The sequence below is a fragment of the Martes martes genome (genome assembly GCF_963455335.1).
Source record: "Martes martes genome assembly, chromosome: 4".
NCBI lineage: Eukaryota > Metazoa > Chordata > Mammalia > Carnivora > Mustelidae > Martes > Martes martes.
The window spans coordinates 144,366,372-144,388,417 of NC_137891.1; positions in this window are offsets into that span (position 1 = coordinate 144,366,372).

Sequence of the window (22,046 nt, forward strand, 5' to 3'; positions counted from 1 at the left end):
GAAAGAAGGGAGTAAAACAAAGTCCTATCCAATGAACTCAAGACATTAAGGAAGGTAGATGAGTTTGCATAGACATCAGAGTCGGGTGGTCTTAGAGTTGACTCCCCTTTCCATCACTTACTAACTGTGTAAACTTAAGCATGAACTTAATAAACTTAACCTCTCTGGGCCTGTTTCTACACCTGTTATAAAAAATAGGCTAATCATTTTTATTCACAATAACTTGTGGGGCTTGAAGGAGATGGTGTGTGAAAGTGGCTGTTTAGCACAGTGAAGGTGTTCCAAATGGCTCATTGTTTTTATCGTGTGTTTTCTATTTAAAGAGAGTCAGGGACTGCCAAGAAAACACAAAAAAACTTAAGGCCAGATGTTTCCCAGCAAACACATCTATAAGAAACATGCTCTGGGAGCATCCTTCATCACAGTACCCTAAAAGTGGAAGTGACTCTAGTAATTATCAATTACAGAATAATTACACCCAATTCAGTCCTCTCTATCCTCACTGCCCACCGCTGCTTGAATGCTGGTACTGAGGGTGGGATTTCACTGCTTGCCAGACTAGTGTAGTCATTGACAGAGAGGAGGTGAGGCAGACCATTGAAACATTGAATGTCTGACCCTGTAGTTCTTCCAATAAATGAGGCTTCAGTCTCCTTTACAACCCAGCTGTCACCTAACCATTTGCAGTTTTCAGTCCCCTCCAAGTTCTATTATTTCACTGAGCCTTTGTTCTTGCTGTTCTCTTTCCTGGGGACCCTCCCCTCTTCTTGACCTAAAGAGACACCTACTCATCCTTTAAGATGAAGCTCAAATATCACCACCTCTGAGAAGTCCTCAGTGAACTCCCACCCCAAGCTGGGTTAAGTGTTCCTCTGCATCCCCAGCTCCTTCTACTGGGCACTCAATTAATACGAGCGAAATGGTTTATTTATGTTTCGGTCTCCTTGGACTGTAGTTCTTCAAAACCAAGGATCTTACCTTATGAGCCTCATATCCCTGCTCTTCCCACAGGGTCTGACTCAATGAACAGAAGCTGTGTGAGATGGTGAGCCGCCCGAAGGGGCAGAGAGGCCTGTGTACAGCAGGCGGTGGCTGTGTTGCATCGGAGGGAGCTGCCCAGGGAGTGTGTGTGGCAATAATTAGAGCCTGGATCTGGTCTCCTGAGTAAGAGGAAATGGAGAAGAAAGGTTTTTATTCCAGAAATGCTCTGGGAGTTGTTTTGGTTTTATGTCTGTCTGCCACCAGCTGAATTCATCGAGAAGCCTGTTGAAAGCATCATGACAGACATTTCTTTTCTTCTCCATTATACCCAACAAATTGGTGGGATGCTGGACACATGTCTCAACCAAATTATGCTCCAAGAGCAAGATGAGAACTATTCTTTGAGAGGGTTTTGAATAAGGTAATGGGGCATAATCCCATTACATGATAACCAAGTTATTTGTCATTTGGGAGAAAGAGGGATGGACATTCTGCCAATTTACATACTTGACATTGTGCTAGGCGCTTTCCACATGTTAGTTTGCAACATATCTGTGAAATTGGGGGTTGGTTGTCTATTTTACACACAGAGAAACTAAAGGTCTAGATGTTAAGTAACATGTTTGTGTGTGTGTGTGTGTGTGTGTGCAGAAAGCAGCTTTTTCTTTTTTTCTAAATTTAAATTCAATTAGCCAACATATAGTACAGCATTATTTTCAGATGTTAAATAACTTTTAACTAGTTCTACATCTAGTTAGGGACTGATCTAGGTATAACTTTTTTATAGTCCCAGAACCAATGAGGTAAAGATTATAAGTTACCCACCAAATATCCATTTCCCCCTTTATGGTTGCATGTGGAACCCCTACTCTCGACTGGGCAAACTGCTGTTAAGAATAAACAGGCTCCCTTATGGCTGAAGAAGGTTCTAGCCAATGACATATAGTTAGAAGGGGCAAGTGGGGTTTCAGAGGAGGTTCCTGGTAAGGCAAAGTGTGCGCACCCTTTGTTTCCCTGATTTCTCCTGCTATTAAACTAGAACCAGGTGAACTACATGGAACTCCAGAAGCCATGTTGGATCTTGAGGTGACCTTGAGGATGGAAGCCATATGCTCACATGGAAGCCCCTGATAACTATGGAGCCTGTAACCAACTCTGCACCATCAAACTTCTTTCATATGACCAAGGAAATTCTGGTGTGGGTAAGCCTCTGTTTCTAAAGCTGAAGTAATACTTATGATGCCTCAGCTCAATTGCAAATTTCCTGTGGACCTGTAGGCAAACTGTTGAAACATTTTGGACCTCAGTTTTCTTACCCAGAAAATAAGTAGATTGAATTAGACAGGCATTTTCAAGGAAGATTCTTTCTGGCACTAAGGTACCAGATACACAGTATAACAGCGGGCAGCCAGCACCACCAGGTCTTGCAAAGGCCACAGAACACAAGAGCCTCTTTTTCAAGGATTTTCAAGGTAGTTAGAAAGAGAAACAGAGCATTCATTCATTCATTCATTCATTCATTCATTCATTCATTCAGTGTAGTGGATGCTGGGGCGTACTGTCCAGATGCCTCCTTAAGGCTATTTCCCCAGGTGCCAGGAGTATTGGCTGCTGACAGTTCACAGCTGACTTCCTCTCCGAGTTGCCTACTTGAAGGGTGCTTCCTCCTGCAAAGCCATGCCTGCTTTCTGGCAGCCCAAATTCAACAAAGGATTGACGTGGATGGTTCAAGATCCTGGCGACCTTCCCTCAATTTGTGACAACTTAGAAGGCCATCCCACCTGGAGTCCCAGCCCAAACCCCCCTTGTCCCTTCTAACTAGTTCTACCCCACCCAATCCTACTTTGCTTACTCCATCATGGGTGATGCTCCCAAAAGCACTCACTTCTAAACTGTTTGCATAAAAATCTCTGCCTTGGATTCTATTTTCCAGAGCACCCAACCTGAGACTGTTGGTAGTAGTATGGCTCTCTATGGGATTTTGGATCCCATCATGGGGACGGAGAGAGTGCTGAGAGCACCTGGCATGCTGAAGCCCTGAAATTGGGAAGACTTCTGCTCTTAGTGAGCCAGGGTGGGATCGCAGTAAGAGGAAAGCACAGGTTGGTGCTTTGGAAGATGTTTGAGAGCTTTGGGGGAAAGTAGTCATCATTAAAACTATGGAAGCAATGGCTCAACTGAGTGTGATTGATGTATTGGAGAAAGTCAATGAAAGGCTGGATGTGATTAATCACTAATTTAAGACAAACTATGAAAGTCAGAGGGGAGGGCCTCCTTGGCAGCATATTAAGAGATTCTCCTCTCCTACAGCTGGAAAGCAGAAAATCTGAGGACCACGCCTGGACTTAATTAAAAGGATAGTAGAGACCTAGTGAAAGTATCATTTTCTACCCTGCTGTGACTAAGGTCAGAGCCCTGATTAGGAAGGAGTGAGACCCTCAGATATGGGGTGAGCACATCTGGGTTGATGCACTTGAGAACCTGGGACCTGCCCTTCCAGCTGTGCTAGATCTTCTGGGCTGCAGAAGTGGTTCAATATAATGAATTATGGACTAACACCTTCCCCCACTTGAAGATGGCAATGGAAGACTGGGACCAACAAGGAAGCAGATGTCTGCTTCAGGACTTCCCTTCCGGGTGATCAGACCAAACACCAGGACCAAGCCACCCCCATAATCCCACCATGGAAATGCTGGGCCTTCAGGAAGGGCTGTATCCTAAAGGAGCCACAGGGTCCGGCCCACCTGCATTGGCAGGTGCGAGGCGCCCATGAATAGGACTAGATCCAGGGACAAAAGACACAGGGAAAAGAGAGCGTTTATCGATATGCAAACACTCTCCCCCCACAGACACAGGATTTACACATGACAAAGACGCTGAGAGATAGTCCCAATATTCCAGGAGATTGGCTGTGGGGATCTGGCTGAAGATCACATGAAGTGCCCACACTAAGGGAAGTGGAAACACCAGGACAGAGAAGAGAGGAAAAGATCAAAAGGCTCAGAAAAATGGGCATGCTGCGGTGACTGGCCACAGAGAGCCAAGGAGCCTGATCTAAGACAGTCAATGACAATGTACTGAGTAGTAACCCCTGTGGAGACAGGCATGGTGATAATTTCTTGGGATTCTGGGATGAATAAGCATGGTCTTGTCCGTATGATATCTATAAGCTGTGATTATGAAATAAGGAGACTGATTTTTAAAAACAAAATTATTCAGAATAGATGTTTCCAAATGGGTGTGACTCTTCTGAAAAGTCCTGCTGGAAAACCAGGCTTCTCACTGATGCAGGGGGAAAGCAGGGTAGATAGAGTCGCACGACCTGAGTTTAAGTCTAGTCTTGATAGGAGGCTCCCTTCAACCCCCAGTTTAAACCTGTGACCTAGGGAAATGTTCTAACTTCTCTGAGCCTTATGTTTCTCAAGTGTAAAATTTGGATGATAGTTTTTCCCTGGTGGGATGCTTCCCACTTAAAGCGAAATAGTATAAACAAATGTCTCATTCAGTAAATGCACCATAAATGCTCAATAAAAGCTGGTTCCTTTTCCCTCTCTTATGATTCTATTACTCTGCCAACTCCCTTTGGTAAAGTCTCATTTCAGTTTAGTTTAAAAGCCAAATAAGAAAACTAGTCTAGTTTTTTCTTCCTTCTGTCATTCTTCCCTTTCTCATACTCCTTTCTTTAGCAAACATGGACTGGAATACCTCGTGTTTCCTTCACTTGTCTTCTTCACATGTCTCTGAAAGACTTTTGCCTATTGTTATACAATGCGAATAGCCCTATGGAATGAGGATTCACCCCTCTAGGAGGCCCAGAAGGCCATGCCTCTGGTTCTGAAGCTACTGGAAAATCTGAAGCAACAGCAGATTCCCTGAGAAGAACCTCAGCCTTCATGATGGGATATGTTTGAGAAGTCTCCCTTCATCAGGATGTCTAACCTACACATCAAAAGTGAAATAGGAGGGGTGCCTGGGTGGCTCAGTGGGTTCAAGCTTCTGCCTTCGGCTCAGGTCATGATCCCAGGGTCCTGGGATTGAGCCCCACATCGGGCTCTCTGCTCCGTGTGGAGCCTGCTTCCCCCTCTCTCTCTCTGCCTGCCTCTCTGCTTACTTGTGATCTCTGTCTGTCAAATAAATAAATAATTTAAAAAAAAAAAGTGAAATAGGATAAGAATGAAGTGGCAATACAGATCAACAAATGCAAAGATGAACTATCTGATCTGTAAAATAATCATAATATACGCTGAACACTTACTGAGCCTCACACAGACGGTGGACAGTGACTGGGAAGACAGAGGTCCCTGAGACATAACTTCTGAGAGCTCAGAGTCTAGGGAGAGAGGTCAGTGGGCTCATAGGTGACTACAGCTGTGTGCTAGGAGAAAGAACAAAAGATGCTGGAAGGAATTCCCTCCATCCCAACATTGGGAGGCTTCACAGAGGTGGCGCCCCTTGGCCAGAAACTTGAAAATGCAATGGACAGGGTGAGGAGGTTGGCACTTTAGGCAGAGGGAACAGCACATGCAAGCAAAGCGGCCAGAACAAGCAAGGGACATTTGGTTAACTACAAGTTATTCAGTAGATGCTGGAACACTGCAAGCCGGCTGCAGAAGCAGAGAGGTGGACAGGTTACATGGGGACCTTCTGTCCTGGTTGGCTTGGTATCACCCTGCTTAGGCCTATTGTCCTAGCATTATAATAATAGCATTCACTTTTGCCCTCTAAAGTATCCCTGTTTGGGCGATAAATTATAGGTCACCTGGTTTTAAGCAGGAGAGGAGCGTGCTCCAGCCTGTGTGGTAGGTGGTCACTCTGGCTACCACGAGGACAGGTGGGAGGGGTGAGACTGGAGGCCTGATGGTGGCCTTTTGAGGTCCCATTTGACCCTGGCAGTCTCTGATCCAGACAACCCTGGACGAGGCACCAATTCTAGAAGAACACAGAACTGTCTTTTACTAATGGATCAATGCCTAATGAGCCCATAGACATGACAGGGTTAAGAGGAGGGTGATAGACCTTTGTGGCCTGAGGATTATGGGCAGAATTCCTGGACAAGGTGGATCTGGACCTTGACCTTGAAGGATGGGTAGGATTTAAATAGAAGCATGGTGGTGGACCTGGTGTGAGATAAGGTGTAAAGGTAGAGGTGATTAGGGAGAGCAATGAGAATACTAAGAACCCTTACATAACATGTCAGCAGCCACAAACTGCCACCCAGTCTTAGTAGTAGCTCATAAGCATATGCTGTTGTTATTTCTCCAGACTCCTGCCATGTGCCTGGGAAGAGTACAGGGCAGTGTGTTAACCTGTATATTTCCAGTGCACTACGGGCACAGCGCAGGGAGCCTTCCCATATGCACAAGGGGGCTCAGAATAGACTCTGCCCCTTGCTGTAGCCGAGGCTCCCAAGGCCAGCACCATATACCCATAGAGGTCTGGGGCTTGGAACAGACAAGGCACCCAATAGGGTTGGTGGATTGACTGAGCACATAGAAAACAGATACTTGGAAGGGTTGAGTGACTTGTCCAAGGTCACACCGGGAGAAGATGCTGACACTGGAGCTTAAGCCCAAGACTCTAGAACCCTATGCCATGTGGCCACAAGTATTCAAATTATAGACCTTAGCACTGTGAGCCATCACAGTTAAGATGAGATTCTAACTATGTTCCTCTTTTTTTTTTGCCTCTCTGGGTCTTTGCATGTCCTTCAGCCCACCATGACCCATTCCTTTGTCTCTCTGTAAAACCTTACATGTCCTTCAAGAGCCTGCCAGAATGTCCATCCTCTGTGGTGCTGTTCCCACCTCCCTGGCTGTGTGAGTGACCCCTCCTCTGGGCTGCCATAGCATCATGCTCAAACAGCAAGTGTCTATTATAGACTGCATTGTAAAGTGGGGTATTATACAGTAGAACTCACAGTAGGCTCTGCTGTCCATGCTGCCCTGAGAGCCCCTAGGGGGTAAGGCACTATATCTCATTTTTCTTTGGATCCATAGTACTCAGACCAGCTCCCGGTCCACTGTAGGTATTTGGTGAATTTTCATTGAATAAATGAAGGTACCAGACCTTGATGTGATCATATACTATTATATTATCAGTTTTTCAGCAGGGTTTGGCCCATGGGAAACCCTAGCAGCACATCAGAGCCTGGGAAGAGAGAGAGCCGAGCTATTTTTTTCCCCTCTCCCTATTTCAAGCTTAGAAGGCACTGCATTAGTTTGCTAGGGAACAGACTAGATGGGTTAAACAATAGAAACTTCTTTTCCTCCAGTCCTAGAGGCTAGAAGTCCAAGATCAAGATTTTGACCAAGTTGGTTTCTTCTGATATCTCTTTCCTTGGCTTGTAATTGACTTCTCTTCGTGTCTTCACGTGGCCTTCCCTCTGCATAGCCTGTGTCCAAATTTTCTCTTCTTCTAAGAACAGCAGTCATATTGGATTAGTGCCCACCAAAATGACCTCATTTTAACTTAAGTATCTCTTCAAAGACTCCCATCTCCAAATATAGTCACATTCTGAAGTCCTGGGGGTTAGGACTTCAAGACATCAATTTGGGGAGGGGGACACAATTCAGCCTGTAACAGATGATTTCAAAGTCTCCCCACTCCTGTGACTTCCTGGGGACTAGTCCCTAAACCTGTCTACACGTCCGCAAGCGTGTCTTTATAAATGCTATTCAATTTGAACCCTTTATGAGTGTAGCTGGCTATTTTCCGGCAGGCCTCTCAGGGATACAGATAATGAGGACTATGGTGGAAAAAACCTACAACCACTATAAAGTTCCTCAAGAAGGGCAAAGTTTAATACTAAACTGTGATGAATTCAAGGCCAAATAACAGATCCTTCCTTCCCTGTGCCTCTTTCTCCTCATCTGCAAAATGGGAATACTAAAAGCAGTCCCATGATCCTTATGAGCGTCCCGTGTGATAGAGGGCAGAACAGCTCTGCAAACTGGAAAGGGCAATGAGGGTAAAAGGGTACTGAGTCCACAGGGTGGACCCACTTTTCCAGGAGCAGAGAACAGCTCTACAGCTCTAAGTTCCTAGGTCAGGAGGAGCCTGCAGACCAAAGTTCTGAAAAAAGGAGAGGGATGTAGAAAAGGACAAGAGCTAGCTGCTAGCAGAAGCAAAAGGGTGGGGCAGGAGGTGGGGCATTTTTTAATGGGCCTCTTGTCAGGATAAGTTCTAGACACAAGGGAGGGCCTCTTTCCTCCTCCTTGGTTAATAATGACCCACCTCATGGGCTTGCTGAGTATCTGTGGAAAATGGCCCAGGCAGAGATCCTGGATACGTCTATTTATGATGATGTTGACATAGAGAAGACCAGTATATTCATGCAGAGGCCATGTTTCCTGTTTTTATAAACATCTCCAATGTGAGAAAAGGCTTCAATGGGTCCATGGGCACAATTTATAGCTTGTTCTGTGCCAACATAAATCAAGCATGCATACCATCCCAGTGAAATAACTCAGATCGTTGATTTAGGGTGGTGAGGATCTGCAAACAGCTTGGATTCCAAGGCAGCTCGTTCTTACACCCTGTGATGGGCTTAGCTTTTGTCTTTGGGAGCAGAGAGGGTCGATCTGGCCACGCGGTGCAGAGTGGAAAGCATGTGGATTTTGGTATAAAACAGTATGGGTTCAGAGCCATGGTGATTTAAGGTTTAGTTTCCTCCTCTGTAAAACCAGGCCATCAGCTGCCTCAGGAGGTTGTTGGAGGAATTAAAGGAGGCCACAGGGCCTTGGTAGGTGCTACTTTGGTGATAAAGTCACCTTTCTTTCCCTAAGCTTTTGCATTCTGTTTTGTTTTTTATGTCTTCTAATTTAAAACTGGTCTCCAAATTAGCATAAATGGAGTCAGTCACAAGGTGTGAACACCAAAGACACTCAGAACACAGTGTACTTGAGGACAATGAAAGGGGCCCCAAGACTCAGGCCGAAGCTTTGTCCAGCAGCACATTGAAGACCACAAAGCCCTTTCTCTCCCACAAGCTTCTTTGGATGCGAATTCTCATAACTAGCTTTGTGTGGGAACAAATGATTTTACTTTAGAATAACAAAAGCGGAATAATAGCTTAACAAGACAAGTCGTGTTGCAGCCCATAACGTTGTACTCTTGGGGATTAAAGTGGTTCCTGGGCCACTGGGGATCCTTAGCAGTTTCTGAAAAAGAGTATTGCTATTAAGATTGAGCTCAGATGAATCCTCTGTGGATGGTCTTTTGGGTTTTGTTTTTTGTTTTTGTATTTGTTTTTTTGTTTTTGCCAGCCCGTTCAATGCCTATACAATCTTAGATGCAGCAGAAAATACATGCGCAGTGTCTCTCATGACTCAAACCTAGGAGTATGGTGTTTAGCGGATTCAGAAGATCTGACTCTGGCCCTAACTCTGCTATTCACTTACCATGAGATCTTGCAAAATCATTTCCCCACTCTTGGCCTCAGTGTCTTCACTGGTAGAAAAGAAATATCATCCCAATCCTAACTAACTCACAGGCAGACGGGGGAGGATCCAAGGATGAACGTGTGGTAGTTTATTGACCATGACTATCAGGCATCTCAGTGCCAAAAAAGAAGGCTGATTTCCGCTCCCCAAACCTCAGCCTCACCCCACTTCAAAGGCATCAGCATCTTCCTACCCCGCTGGTGTCCTCCCCTACTGGTGTCATTCCTCAACAAGCCCTTCCACGGCTTCCTTCTATGTAGAGCGGACATTGTTATTTTTAATGTAATTATTTTAATGTATTTTCAACCTTTTATTTTAAAAGAATTTTGAGTTACAGAAATGTCGCAATACTTATGCAAATATTTTAATGCACCCTGCACCTAGATTTCCAAAATGTTAACATTTTACGGGGCTTGCTTTATCTCTAAGAATAGATAGATAGAGAGATAGATAGATGATAGATAGATAGAGATAGGTTTTAGCCAAAATGCCATCTCTGAAAGGTCACCTTCCCTGACCAGTTAATCCCTTAACTCCACGAGTTCCGCCCCCCCCCACACACCCCCCCTCCCCCGGTGTCATACCATTCTCACTGAAGTTCTCAACTGATACTTTCCTTGACTATTTGCTGGTCCCCTCTCTGCCTCCCTGGCTAGCATGGAAGATTTCCATCTGCCTTGCCTTGCTTGCTGCTGAATTCTCAGAACCCAGAACAGAGCCTGCAAAGAACTGACACGGAACCCTATTTTGCTGAGTCAGCAACTTGGGGAATTACTAGGTCTGGCCTGTGCAGGATCCAAATATGCTCATGGCGTGGTTCTCTATGCTCAGAGTGTAGATGTCCCCCAGCGTCTGCACACCCTAGCTGCAACATTCACTTGCGTCAGGAAATCACTGCTGGATCCTGTTCTGGGAGATTACCTAGAGCACGGCTACCATTTCCATGGAAGTCCTCTGAGAAAGAGAAAGAAAACTACACCAACGCTCACAGACACAGAAAGAGAGAGCACGGCCAGTTTAGTGGTTTAAGTACTGGCTCTAAAGACTGCCCTGCCTACCTTCAGGTTCTGCCACTTACTACTGTGTGACCTTGGGCAAATTACTTAAACACTCTGTGTCTCGGTCACCTTGTGTAGCATACAGATAATAAAAATATCTTCTTCATAAGCGGTTCAGTGAGTAAACGCATTAATATATTTTTACATGCTTGGAGCCATGCCTGGCACACACAGTAAGTGTTCGGCAAGTGTCAGCACAACATATATTACATAATTGAGAGCAGACAGTATGTACTGCTTTACCATTTGGCCAAATATCCTGGATATTCCATGTCAATACGTATGCCATGGTTATTAATGGTTAATAACTTTCTATCATACAGATGCACAGTAAGTTTCCTAACCTGTCCTCATTGCTAGATATTTAAGGTGCTTCTGATTTTGCTTTATTATAAACAACACTACACAGAACATCTTTGTACACGTCTCATCATACCTAACAGTAGCTATTTTTTCTCACTGTATTCCTAGAAGGAGAATTGCTGGGTGAAAGGCTATGCATATTTTCTGACCCGAGATATAGATTCCAAGTGCCCGGGACAGGTTTTCCTGACAGAGGCGTTTCCTCAGGGACCCAAGTCCAGAGGCCAGGGCGGCTCCCAGTTCCAGCCATTTCCACATCCCCCTGTGTCCCAGGGCCAGCCGGGCAGCAGTCTGTGTGTCTGGGGAGGCCACCACAGACAGGTTCCAGTCATCCTGTTTACTCTGCTCTGGGCAGGAAAACAACCTGGATGTTCTCTCCTCAGAAGGTATCAGAGACCTTTGCTTTGAACTTCGTCTAAGAGAATAAAAACAACATGTACCATGCCTGCTCTTTCCCTGCTGGCTTTTCCTCTGTTCTTTGACCCGTGATACCACATCTGCCAAAGCATCCATACTTCGGACCCCTTTCAATCACAGCTTCCCTACCCCATCGCCCAGCAGAAACATTTCTGTCCCTTATAGCTTAGCCCAAATGTCACTTCTTCCAGGAAGCCCTCTCCCCTTTCATCCATGTATCCTGGTGGGACGGGAAAAATATGTCTAGTTTTTGACCTGCTCGCTCACAGATTGTGGGATGCCCTTTTTCACAAGAGGAGGAGATTCTGCTGGTGATTTTCAGTCTGAGCAGCGCTTACACACCCTCTCCCCTACCTCCCCAGTTAAACAGGGATCAATCACACTATAGCAGGAAGAGCGGGCCGACACTGGTACTCAGGTTGAAAAGGGGGAATGGCCTGATTCCAGCAGGTTTTCCCTGAGATGGCAAAATAAGTTGTGCAGCCACTGTCTCCAAAGAGGAGGACCTGTGTCCCATACCTGGACAGCATCCCTCCCCCAGTGGGGGCAGAACCTCTGAGTCAAAGTAAAAGCCATAAGAATTAACAGGAAGAGACATGCAGAGAACACAGGAGGAACAGACCTAGGTTTTGTGAGGCTTGAAGCATATGCAATTGGGCTGGGGCGGGGGGCAGGGGGGAGCTTTCCTTAAGAAAAGTAATTATGAATGTAAAATATCCATGACCATTCCAACTTACCCAACAGGGGAAGCAAGATGGAGGACAGGGGGTGGGAATGGAAGAAGCAGCATGTTCATCCACTGAGCTTCAAAAAATCATTCTGCTGCAAATTTTATAATTGAGCTACGGGCATATTCCAGGATCCCTCTCAGAAGGCGCTGAGCAAGCGACAGGCTCTGAAGCTTGAGTTTCATTACCATCACCCATGCGGTTAGAACTTTCTAGAGCTGAAGACCAGAGGAAGACTCTTCTCCATCCCTCATAAGCCTCCAGGGTTTGGGGCAACCTCCACCCCGTACAGCTAAGATGGAATCTTCTGCCAAATGCAGGGGGATGACAAGCCAGATTTATGTGGTTTAGAAATGTAAGTAAATATGATATTTCTTGCACTGAAGTATCCTGAAATATCTTACCTATACCATACTCTGGTGATACCTTTATTTTTAAAAGGGGATCAAGCAATATATCCTGAGAAAATTTTTCCCTTCACGAGTCTCAGTCTCCCCATCTCAAACATGGGGATGATAAAACTGACCTCATCACTGATGTGGCATGAGAAGGAAATGAGCAAATACACTGAAAGATCCTGGCATAGGGGAGCCATTATTTCTTAACATCTGCTTGACCCCTGGCCCCTGGGGAGGTCCTGGGCACAGGCCTGGGAACTCCCAGCTCACAGACCAGAGGAGCTTTCTTAGACTGAAGCCCCAAGGGTTTGGGGAACACAGGTCAGCTTTGGGAGCACACCCGGATCCAGCAGTCTGGGGGAGTAGATCCGAGCACAAGACCTGCCTTGCTGTCTTCCATGGCAAATCATGGCCCCTCTGAAGACCTCAATTTCCACCAGAATCTGGGGAGAATGTCAGAAGAGATAGCCGAGGTAAGCACCTAGCACAGAACAAGTAGAAGTGCACACATGTTCTGTTACATCCATTCCTACCAAGGCTGAGGTTCTTTGGTGGGACCCTCCCTCTGGTTCCCCGGGAGGCATTTCTGAATCCTTCTTCTCTATAAGACACAGACTCAAGCTCCAGGCAGAAGGCTTAGGATACTTCTCCTTCTTCTTAGTTCTACTGAATTCTATTTAAATGAAGCATCCTCCTTCAAGCAGGAAACTCAAACCACTTCCTCCAACTCAAGAGTTTTTGCAATGTCCATTTGTCTTAACATTTAGCCAGATGCCCAGCTCTGAGAGCCAAAAGAAGCCTTTGATATAGGGGTGGCTCTGTGACACTTTTTCCTGGTTCCTGTGCTGACTCAGGACAATAGGTCTGGACTGAGAACCCAAGTCTCCATCCCCAAGCTCTTCCCCATTGCCCTCCTGGGACTTCCTACCTTTTGGCATCATTCAGTCCACAAGCAGCTCGCTGTGGCAGGCCACATCGAGTGATACTTGTTCACTCCTAGTACCTACTCCCTCGATGCCTTTCTCCCCTGCACCAGCTGTGTCTTTGTCGTAGCTCATTCTCATGAGGACAGGGGACATCCTGATATCGTATACTGGGCGCTTGACTGAGAGCCAGGAGCCTTTGGCTTTGCCAGCAATGCGTACAGTGTCAGCGATGTCCCTAAGCTTCCACTCATGTGCAAAATAATGGGAGCTGAACCAGACTGGTCTGAGGGGTGTCCTTAAGAGCAGTCCATACACCCCTCATCCTACCGCTTGCTCTTTGTGTTAAGGACCCGGCTCCCTGTTCATGTCAGCATAAGGCTTAAACTCCAGTGCTCTTCTTTAAACCTATTGTTCACTGAGCACTTGCTAGAGACCAGGCCCCATGCCAGGACCTGAAGATATTTAAATGAATAACAATGCTCTTACTCGGAGGGAAATCCCAGTGGGAAACAAGAACATTTAAAGATGAAAAGAAAGGGCCTGGGCACCTGGGTGGCTCAGTGGGTTAAGCCTCTGCCTTCAGCTCAGGTCATGATCTCAGGGTTCTGGGATCAAGTTCCGCATCAGGCTCTCTGCTTGGCAGGGAGCCTGCTTCCTCCTCTCTCTCCATCTGCCTCTCTGCCTACTTGTGATCTCTCTCTGTCAAATAAATAAATAAAATCTTAAAAAAGAAAAAAAAAAAAGAAAGGGGCTAATTGCTAGGGGAAACAAACAAACAAACACACAACAACAATAACAACAACAACAAAAATCCAAACCACAGAGCTGGCTACCACAGGCCCATTGGCGGCCTTTTCCCAGAGGGAGAACCACACAGAGTGTTGAGGATTCAGTAGGAGATCTGAGTTCAGAGCAGGTGAGGGAAGGGTGTTCCAAGAAGAGGAAACAGCATGTGCAGAGATTTAGAAGGAATTCAATATGGCTGCCACCGCAATGCTCATGTTGTAAGCAGCAGAAGAGTCCAGGAAAGAGAAGAGAGGATGTGCCAGAGGTTTTTGGACCTTGAACCTCCCCACATAGAAGGAGATACCTCTGTCTGAAAGCAGTTTCTGGAAGTTTCCAGTGCAATCAGAGGTCAAGGCACTTGCCAAATCCAGATAGCAAAACCAACTTCCATGCAACACAATCCAATGTAGCTGGAGCCCAGGACTCTTAGCTGGTTTCACAGCAGAATCTCTAACTAAGACTTGAAGAAAACAGTCTTAAAAGTAAGACAAATATTTAGGGTTTTAAAAGCTCAGCCTACAAATTAGGAGGAATGGGAAACTTGTTCTAACTTGTTGAGATGTGCAACTTTGTTCTAATTTAAAGCAGATTTTGTTTTCTGGTGGGAGATAGATTGAAATCCTCCTGACTGCTCAATAATATGATGGAAACCACTTCTGAGGAGCCAGTGTTTTATGTTAGAGACGACCAAATTTAATAAGGTAACAGAAGAAAAAAAAAGTGACGTCAATACAGCTTTATCTGAGAATCAAATGAAATATGCTATTGACCCGACTGAAGTTGTTCCAGTCTTAACTTCTATAGAAGGGAAAACTGAAACTTTTCCATCCCTTGGTCCTCTTTGCATTCCCCATCCCCTGACCCTAAGATACTTATTCTGCAAAAAGGAAGAGCTTGCTCAGCAAAAGGAAGATGCAGTTTCACTTCGCTTTTCCCCATCCCTTCCAGTGCGGGAGGGAACTAGCGTTTCCTGACTACCTGCTTGGAGCCTAGCCCCTTGTCCTCACTGAACTTCCATTATAATGTGGAACTGTGAGGAACTTGCTGTTTTCTCCTTTTTAAAGGGAGGCAACCAAGGCTCAGAGAGGTTAGGTAAATTTGTTAAGGTCACAGAGTTCAGTTAATATTATACCTATGACTGACTGAGTTAGGATTGTGATCCCCTTCTTACCTGACACAAAAGCCTGTGCTCTTTCCACCTGCCCCACTGACTTCTGAGAGTCTACATGTTTGGTGCATGGAGAGTGGCTGTCTACACATCGTGTCTGTGAATGAAGGGCTTTCAAAGCAATGGAGTAGTATAAGTCCCATTTAGTCATTCATCCAACAAGCAATTATTGGGCGCCATGGTGCACCAGGCATTGTTCTAGGCACTGGGAAGCAGATAGGCAAATCCCTGCCTTTGTGTATTCAGACCCTATCGGTTCAACAGTGCACTGGGTGTGAGTGAGGACTCAGGACTCAGTGAGGACCAGACACCTGAGATCATGTCTTCATCCTGCCACTGGCAACCTGTGTGACTGTGGACACATTACCTCACCTCTCTGTACCTCCATCTCCTCATCTGTACTGAGGGGTAAATAGTAGTATCTCCCTTTATAGTTGTCATGATGACTGAATTGGCTGCTATTTGCAAAGCATTTAGAGCAGATGAGTATTGCTAAATAAATAATGGGGGTACAGAGCCAGTAACAAAGTATGATGTTATCTGATATCAAGTGTGAAGACGAAAACTAAATCAGGAGGGAATGGGGATAGCATATGTTGGTGGTAGGTTTGCAATTTTAGTTATGGTGGCCAGGGAAGGCCACACTGAGAAGGTGTCCTCTGAACAAATACCTAAAAGTCAGTGAGCGGACAGGAGCCATGCTTGGGTTCAGAAAGCAATGCATTGCCTTGATGATTCAGAAAGCAATGAAGGATTTTATGGGCCTACCCCTGAATCTTAATTATGAGTGTTGATTTCCTCAAACTATAGATTTAGTGACATGCTTAACAAATTAGATCATTATATCATGACGTGATATAAATTATCAATGTGTTTGTAGAAGATTCAGCCTCTAATGTGGTCTCAGAGACCAGTGAGGGATAAAGCCATTTCTGGAATGTTCCTTTATAGCAAGGACAGAATTACCGAAGTTATTGTGGTTTATGAGGCACATTCACAGTCCTTATCTCATAGATAAAGCTGGCCCCAGCTGTCTCCAGGGCCCATACCACTGTGCCGGTATTCCGCCCGTGACTTTCTTTTGGCTCACACCCTGCCGAGACTCTTGTCTCAGGAGTGGACATGGGCACAAAGACATTGCTGAGTCTAGCTGTCCCCTGAGTGAAAATGATTAAGTCTGACCACATGTCCACTGCCCTGATCATACAGAATCATACAGAAATGGTCTTTTTAGATGATGGGATGCTTGAAGAACAATTTTATTTGGTGGATTCTCCATATGCTCTCTGAAAACCGTTTTTTATGTTTCCATGGTGCAAAAGTTAGGAATCTGGTTAACAAATTTCATCCTCATTATTATAATGTAAGATAAAGAACACTGGCCTGGGATGCTGGAGACAAGTGTTCATCTCTGGGCCTGTCATTAACTTCCATGTGCCTGTGTACATCACAACTTCTGTCTCTGGCTCTCAGTCCCCAGTCTACAAAATGAGGAGGTCAAAAAAAAAAAAAAAAAAAAAAAAAAAGGCAGGAGCACCTGGGTGGCTCAGTCGGTTAAGCTCTGACTCTTGATTTCCGCTCAGGATTGTGAGATTTGGCCCCAATCCAGCTCTGTACTGAATGAGGAGCCTACTCAGGAACCCTCTCCTTCCCTCTCCTTCTGCCCCTTCCCATATACCCCTCTAAAAAAAAGAAAAAAAGAAAAGAAAATGAGGAGATAAGGGGACAAATATACCTGCACACACACACACACAGCCTGCTCTTTATTTACTGATTGTCTTCTCTGGAGGCGTAGGACACACACTATTTCAATTTTAAGATCACAACAATCCTGAGTGTCATTACTGCTACATGGCAGGTGAATTGTTGTGCCGTGGAAAGAGGCCAAGAGCAAGACTGGAACCCAGGCCCAACCCAGCTATTCACTGCAATTGCTTAAGGCTTTCTAAGAATCTTCCTAAGACTGTCATTCCTAAATCCTGTCATTTGAGAATGCAGGGACTTCACCTGGCTTTCTGCAGAAGCCATCCTGTCCTCTTGACTCTTCCTTTTCTGCAGCTTGAGTTGTAGATAATCTCTCTTTCCCTCCAGTGTCTATCTTGTGAGTTTCAGCCCAGTTATGAAGACCCCCCTCCTCCCACTGATGCAAAAGGAAAACAGAGGCACAGACTGGCATGCAAATGACAGCCACTGTCCAAGGCGATTCTCTGTTTCATCATCTTGCCCCTGGAGGCAGACCAGACTAAACACAGAAATTGTGCTTCTAAGCGGGGCCAGAAGCCTCCCACAAAGTGGCTCACTCAGTTTCATGGGAAGCCCAGGTCTCCTGGGGATCAGCTGTCAGCCCTGGGACCCTTCTCAGGAAGCCCCTTCCCATGGCAATGGTGAGAGAAGATGGGTGGTGTGGTCTCCAGAGAGACACTGTATGTGTAGCACCACCTCTAATTCTCTGAGTGACCTGGGGCAAGTTGCCTCCTCCATTTCTAGGAAGAGGGCATTGGAGCTGGTCTAGGGGAAGCAGGCATCTCAGAACTTGGGAATGAGCCAAACTGGGTTTGGACCCCACTTCTGCCACTTATTAGGGCAGTATGAGATGTGACCCTGCAGTCAAGGCAGTTGGCAACTCATCCAGAGTTCCTCTGCTCTAAACTTGAACCTGGACTGGAAGACAAAGCATCAGGTTCTGCTGCTCACTAGCCGTGGGGCAGTGGGGCATCACTTAGCTTCTCTGGGCCTCAGCCTCCGCATCTGTAAAACACTCAGCATAACAAAGTTCTGTGCACTTCAAACTATCAGCTGCTCCTACCAGTGCAACTGGCCTTGGAGGCTGTGGTGGTCTTCAAGTATATCAAGGCAAGACTGTGCAGTCAGATTTGATTTCTAAGTCACAAAGCTATAGACAGTGGTGTTTCTCAAAATTTGGTATGTTTATGAATCATCTGAGATCTACTTACAATGCAGCTTCTGATTCAGTAGGTCAGGAGAGGGGGCTGGTGCTGAGATGCTGCTTTTCTTGCAAGTTTTCAGAGCAGACTGGTCCAAGCAGGGGCCCATACTTTGAGTAGCAAGATTTAGAGTCACATGGCTTCCAGAGCACAGATAATAATGAACCCACTATATGATGATTATGAAGAAACTGCCTGCTTTTAGTGATTTAATGTTGAGTTCATTAGATAAAGAAATGTTCACAGAGGGCCTGCTACAATGGTGGAATGTAGGCTTTCCAATGGTGGAATGTAGGCACAATGGTGGAAAGTAGGATTTCAGTGAGAAACAAGGGCCAGGGCCTGCATTCCCAGAGTAGTTATTCTAGTGGCAGAGATGAATCAAGCAAATAGTTAGGAAACCCAGGTACAGGGCTTGGGGGTGTCCAGCGTGTTGAGGGGGCAGAGGGCTAGAGAGCATCAGGGAAGGCCTCTGGGATGAAGGGACATGGAGCCAGAAAGCTGGCCCTGAGCAGGTGGAGTACTGAAGCAGAGGGAACAGCATTACCAGGGGCAAGGCCACCCCGCCAGTCAGAGGCTCAGTCTTGATTCAAATCAGGTCTGTCTGATCCCAGATTTACTCTTGCTAGTATCTTCCCCGATGCATGAATCAAATCTTGCACAAAGCTGCCAGCGGTCCTTCCCCAGTGATGTCAGAGCACCTGGCCTCCAAATGGAAAGATATCTGGGGAGCAGAGGTCTCGGCATCACCTGACAGCCATGGCAATTACGAAATTTGTCTCCACATGAAACCTGTTGCACCACCAACACCATCCAGGCTTGGCTTCCAGTTCCTTTCTCTTGAAGACATGTGACTGGGAAGTGTGGTTGCCCTCCCCATCACTGCTAATAATAACCCTTACTTTTTTTAACCAACAATGAACTTTGAAACTTGGCTGTTGGTAGTCAGTCACATCAGCTGGCTGTTCCTTGGGTGAAGTTCATTGGAAACTTACCTTACCTACCTTAGGTACATCAGTATTCCTAAAATGCTAAGCTTGGTGCTTGGCATATTATAAGCACTCAGTATGAGAAGGAAAGAAAGTCAGAGGGGTTAAATGATTTCCCTAGTCTCCAAAGCAGATAAGTGGTAACTTAAATTTGAAATTAAGTCTACCTCTGGGGCATCTGGGTGTCTCAGTCAGTTAAGCATCTGCCTTTAACTCAGGTCATCATCCCAGGGTCCTGGGATCAAGTTCTGCATCGGGTTCCCTGCTCAGTGGGGAGTCTGCTACTCCCTCTGCCCCTCCCTCCTGCTGTGCTCTCTTTCACACACAAAAATAAATAAATAAAATCTTAAAAAAGAAAAGAATTAAGTCCACCTCTGAAGCCCAGCACCTTTCTCCAATTCCTCAGGCTCTCCTTATGTTAGAATTTGCCATTGACTTTGTAGGGTGTCCCACTAGGGTGGGCAGATATACTGCCTTGCCCAGTGATACTGGGCTTGGCCATCTGACTTGTCATGGGTAAAGGAATATGGCTGGAAAGGACAGCATGGCAGTTCTGGCTGGACACCTCAAGAGGCATTATGTTTCATGTTCTTCTCTGCTCACTTGCTCAATTACCATGAGAAGAGCAACCAAGAGGCTACTTTCCAGCCTAGTCGCCAGAATGGGACAGAGCAGATACAAACCTGACCCGAAGCCACACCAAACCCAAGCCAGCCAACCCTCAAACTCATAAGTGAGAAAAAAAAAAAAAAATCCTTGTAGTTGCAACTGAGCATTGGGTGGTTTGTTACCAAGCAGTACTGTGGCAAGATCTGACTAACACACTCCTCAAAGAAGTACAGCCAAGCCAGCCCAGCTCTGCAAGTATTTCTTGAGTTCTTCATGGGAAATAAAAAGGAATTAAAGTCATTTCTGCCTTCAAAAATAGTTTCATTGCTCTTGTCTCCTTTGTCAATCGCAGATCATTATTTTATAACAAATTAATGAGTATGTCTGTTTGTCTTGTTGAAGAGAAATGCATAGCATTATTAAATGGTATCTAGCAATATCGAGGCATATATTTTCTAAGAACTCAGTTGTATCATACTATTAACTTATTCTAAGGTATAAAATCAATTAAGGTATTCAAGTGGCCTTAATGGGGATGTAAGACTCAACTCAGCTGGTCCTTAGGGATGGAAAGGGCTGAAAGACACTAGATATGTCTTCCTGCCAAAACATAGGGCTTTCGTGTTCAGGAGTTTTGGCTGAGGTTGGAAGCAACCAGAGGGATCTGCGTCAAATCCTCAGGCTACTGCTTCCCAGCTGGGTGACCTGGGGCAAGTCACAGGTCTCTGACTTCAGATGAGATTTCCTCCAACCCCCTGACCCCATGAACTCTCTTCCCTTTACATTCAAAGGCCCTCTCCTGTCTGCCTGGGAGGACCCTTGCCCCCTCTCTGCCAAGAACTAAGACCTCCCCTCCTTTAGATCCCAGCTACACCCAGCTGAAATGATCCTGCCCCTGGGGGTGCTCTGGGATCCTCCTTTGCACATACGTCTTTTTTCTTATGACAGACACTGAGCTTCTTCAGGACAGGGCAGCCCCTCTGAATCCTTAGATCCCCAGTGACTTGCACAGTGCCTGGCATGTGTCAGTAAATACCAGCTGGCTTTAGCTAAATTAAATGCAATTACCCCAAATATCATCCAGCGGGAAAGGAGTTTAAAGTAAGGTTCCTACACTGCTTTTTTTGTTTTGTTTTGTTTTGTTTTTTAAAGCATTTCAGGGCTAAATACATAAATAAAAAAGAGACACACGTTTTGAAAAACAGATCCACGCAAATACACATGCGGGCAAACAAACATACGCCAAACACAACCCTAGGAGGTTTCTGCAGACTTGTCTCTCATTTCAGGCCTGTAATTTCCCTCTTGGCCGACATCGGCTTTGGCCTGAACCATGTTTCGGATGGCTGGCAAGCAGCCTACTGGGTTTGGGTTTATGTTTTTGTTTTGTTTTTCCTTTCCTTTCATCAGACCTGAAACTAAAGCCACAGGCCTTTCTGATACCTCTCAGCTGTGGCTGTCTGGCTTCATGTCACCTGCTCCCCCCTCCCAGGCCATGTGGATCCATAAATACATCCAGAGGTAAGAAGCTGGTCAGCAATGGCTTCCTTCTAGAAGGAGACAAACAGAGGGCCCGGAAGGACAGAAGAGTCTGGTCTGGAAAGTGGCCGTGACCCAGGCCAAGCCTCCACTCTTCCAGACCAGACTATAATTTGACGGCCTGGCCTCCTGGCCAATTTCCTACAGTCAAAGAGGTAAGGACACTGGGAAACTGAGGCATGCAAAAATGAAATAAAATGAACAAAGTTATGCTGTTGACATGGGCAAGGCTTGAAGAGCCTAAATCCTGGAGGAAGTAGAGACAGGTATCTTATTAGATAGAGCTCTGGGGTCAGACACAGCTATGTTCAAATCCTGGCTTGGCAAGTCCTCCCAGGCAAGTTACATAACTTCTCTGACCCTTGTTTCCTCAGCCTGTGACTGGTTGACACCTACCTTGCAGAGCTGATATAAAGCCTAAATGAGTGCATGTAGGGAATGGACCAAGCACTTTGTAGGGAACTACTCCACAGTAGTAGTTCATGATAGCAGGGCTTCCAATCCCAGAAGTGAAAGAGCCCGTCAATGTATCCGTCCCCCCTACTCTCCCCTCCACCCAAGGTGAGGTCTTCCTACAGCTGCCTCCCATCCCTGGTCTGCAGGTTCTCCAGGCGGTCTGCTGGCCCCTGGGGAGATTCTCACCACTAGAAAGTTCTTCCTTAGGCTGACTCCGAAGAAAGTCTGAAAATGGTCTCTCT